Genomic DNA, 3833 nt, shown 5'->3' on the forward strand with positions numbered 1-3833 from the left:
TTAAAAAAAAAATAGCTGCACCACAGTATTGCTTAATGTGCTTTGCTTCACGCAGTGGTAAAGACAGTTAAACAGGGAAGTACCAGACAAAATGAGCCACCTACTGCCAACACACAGCACAGACAAATAATTTCAGGAAACTCAAAAGGTGCTGGATAGTGTTCTAACACCTGCTAATGCAGCAATGAAAAATAGAAAAATAAGGGAGATTCCTCCTCCAATCACTTTGAGTGGTTGCACCTGTTTAGGAGCTGATACCTTGCCATGATCTGCTCCTTCTGTACCAGATTGTGGACTTCAGTAATTGTCCTAAAGGAAAGTACTAGCCCAAACGACTAAAGAGCTACATGAACCAGAGACTTCACCAGCCTGAGACCAGAAGAACTCGATGGTGCCCGGCAACCACCAATGACCACCCTGACAAGGAACACAACAGAGAGTCCCAGCAGAGCAGGAGGAAAATATAGAACAGAATTCAATTCATGTAAAAAGACCAGACTTAATGGTTTGACAGAGTCTGGAAGATCCCTTGAAACTATAGCCCCCAAAAGCTCTGCTAACTCAAAATTGAACCCGTTCCCAAAGCCCATTTTTCAGATAAAGATTAGACAGTCTTATAAAACAAAACGGGCTTCTTAGTTTAAATATATGAGACCAAATGGGTAGCTCCTGTCCTAAAGCAGGATAAGAAGGCAGGAAGGAACAGGAACTGGATGAATTAACACAGAGAGCTTGGGGTGGAAAGGGGGAGCTGCTGTCACATAGTGGGAATTGCATCCAATGTCACAAAACAGTATGCGTATAAATTTTTTAATGAGAAATTAACTTCAGCAGTAAACTTTCACCTAAAGCACAATAAAAAATAGTAAAGTAGGGATGCAGCAAGGAGGCTTGGTAGCCCAATGGTTAAAGTGCTCTGCTACTAACCTAAAGGTTGGCAACAGCTTACCAGCTGCTTCGCAGGAGAAGGATGTGGCAGTCGGCTTCCATACAGATTATAGCCTTGAAAACCCTATAGAGCAGTTCTACTCTAGCCTATATGGTCACTATTAGTCAGAATCAACTGGACAGCAGTGGATTCGTTTTTCTGTTTTGTTTTGTTTAGGGATGCAGCATCATTTGAATAAGAGAAGCTACAAAAGAGCTCAAGTCTTTTTCCTCCTCCTCTTGTAAGAATACAGAGAGAGTTTGCTTCCCAGCATGTACACTGTCTAAAAAAAAAAACCCTCAAAACACCATTAATAGATGATTATGCAGATTTAATAGACGATTTTAAAGCGGGGCAAGACATCATTTTGCCAGTCAATGAGTACTCCGGTTAGTTAGGATTCTTAAAGAGCTTATATACAAAGATATCAGGATCTTTTGAACAAAATTCCTCATTGGTTGACATTTACGTAACTTTGCTGAACAGTTACAAGACAGTCACAAGATCAGTGAGTCTTGGTTAGCAGAACCCTGAAATTTTGAAAATAGGATATTTTCCTCACTGCTGGAAAGAGAATATGTTCATTAGTTTTGAAGACAAATATGTTTATTAATTTTGAGAAGAGCACGTGTTTATTAACCCTGGTGGCATAGTGGTTAAGTGTTACACCTTCTGACCAAAGGCCGGCAGTTTGAATCCTCCAGGCATTCCTTGGAAACTCTATGGTGCAGTTCTACCCTGTCCTATAGGGCCGCTATGAGTTGGAATCGACTCAACGGAGGTGGGTTTGGTTTCAGAAACACTGGTGGTGTAGTGGTTAAGTGCTACAGCTGCTAACCAAAGGGTTGGCAGTTTGAACCCTCCAGGTGCTCCTTGGAAACTCTATGGGGCAGTTCTACTCTGTTCTATAGGGTCGTTATGAGTCGGAATCAACTCGATGGCACTGGGTTTGGTTTTTGGTTTTGCTTTATGTGTTTATTAATCTTAAAAATAGTATGTGTTTATTAATCTTGAAAACAGTATTTACTTATTAATTTTGGTTATTTTCTGGAAGGATAAATTTAAATGAAAGTTAATGAATAATGAAACCAGTCTTTCTGGTTTCAGTGTTCCTACTCACCTAGCTAATTGTAAAGGTCAGTTTATAGCATAGCTAAAAGACTATTTGTTACATTGCAAGATTTTTAACAACATTTAACAAGATGGCCTTTACTATCATGGGTAAGAGAATTCTTTATGGTTTCATAATACAGAACTCATAATTTTTTGACAACATAATCTCTGCTGAAAGTTTAGTAGCTACCCATACATATTCTAACTCTGAGTACTTGCCAGCAAAGGTAACAATTTCCTTTCAGTTTCTTCATGGGCAAATAGCTGCTAAAGTTTTACAAATGCTGCCTGTTCCTCTTGACTATTAGGCAAGGTGATATCCGAATCTGACTTGTAAACATCACTTCTCCACGGATGACATTTAGTTATTGCATTACAAACCCTTTGATCACTTTTTCTCTGTTGCAATACATCTTATATCAGGGCCATTCTCACATGAGCACTGCCTTTGGCATGCCTCAAGTACTGCAATTGCATCTTTCTTCCAACAAAAGAATGGGAAAAGATCTTTAGAACTTGGTCAGCTAAAGAACTTGACACTACAAAATATTCTGGAAAGCAAGTGGTTATCATGTAACCCTTGTTAATGGAACAAACTCTACACATGGAAGCATCTGCCCTCTTGATTTCTCTGTCCCAATATGAGTAGGTTTCAAATAGTGCAGCTTTTTGGCTGCCTCTATCACTCACTCTACCACTCCCTCGTAGTCCACTTCTTGAGGGTATTCCATTGATATTGTTGGCTGAATTGTGGTATAGTTTCCTAACAGGGTCAAACCCAAAGAGTAGCTGGAGGTCTGTAGACTGAGAATAATGAGCTCTTGCAAGGCATAACTTTCTGGTACTTTCAGGGCCTGACTCATCAAAGGGAAATCTGACAATTCTGAAATTATTACAATAAATAATTAACTCTGTGGGATTAAATTTCAGTTTCTGGTTGGAACCTAGGATTTTCTGCATCCTCTGTGGTCATTTACTGTCACAATTTACTCAATATATGTTAAAGGAAAGTATTTACAAAGAACAAGTTTTTTATAATGGAATTTCTGTAATGGCATTGGATCATCCCTAATAAAGGACATTTTGGATTACTGCATATCAGCTTTTTCCCACAAATCATACTGGCTTGTATCTGTTTCAATGCACATTCACACAAAATTGGCTTTATTTATGACAATTTTTCCAGGCAAAAAGTAGTACATCCAGGAGGTGGGGTCAAGAAGGCGAAAAAGACAGACACTTCCTGCAACCCCTCTTACAACAAAGACCCCCCCCCCAAAAAAGCGAAGTGAGTATATTTATGACAAGCTAGGAGCCCTGAATATCAAAGGCAAAGAGTAGCTGGAGGTCTGTAGAAAATGAACTGAGGGGCAGGGAGAGGAAGAGACAGTTCAGAAGCTGAGAGGAGTTACCGGACTTGAATCACCGGGAGCCCTCAGGCAGTGCCTGTGGCAGGCTGGTACTAGTGTTCAGCTGCAGTTTCCTCAGGAAGAAGCAGCCAGCTACACAGCCTACTCACACCTCCAGAACCAGAGAAGAACGGCACACTCACTAAAAGCTAAGTACTTGCGTATATTTACCATGTCCCCGATCCCCAAACCAGCTTCAGTAGCTGTTGATTTCCCTGGAGCTGCGATAGGCTCTGTGGAGTCCCTAGAACCATCCTCCAGGCCCTAGCGAAGGAATAAATTTGCAATTAGGGGAAAAGATAATTTGCCAGCTCCACTAACCAGGGGAGCTCAGTACAGAAGCGGATCCTGTCTAGGTATAAACGGTGTGTGGACTTTGAGTA

General features: G+C 40.6%; 1 pseudogene; it reads right to left on the reverse strand.

Annotated features, from left to right (window-relative positions):
- Positions 1 to 3243, reverse strand: LOC126057292 (myotubularin-related protein 10-like; annotated as a pseudogene).
- Positions 3244 to 3833: the final 590 nt, after the last annotated feature.

Source organism: Elephas maximus, chromosome 13, assembly GCF_024166365.1.
Source record: "Elephas maximus indicus isolate mEleMax1 chromosome 13, mEleMax1 primary haplotype, whole genome shotgun sequence".
In the NCBI taxonomy this organism is placed as follows: Eukaryota; Metazoa; Chordata; class Mammalia; order Proboscidea; family Elephantidae; genus Elephas; species Elephas maximus.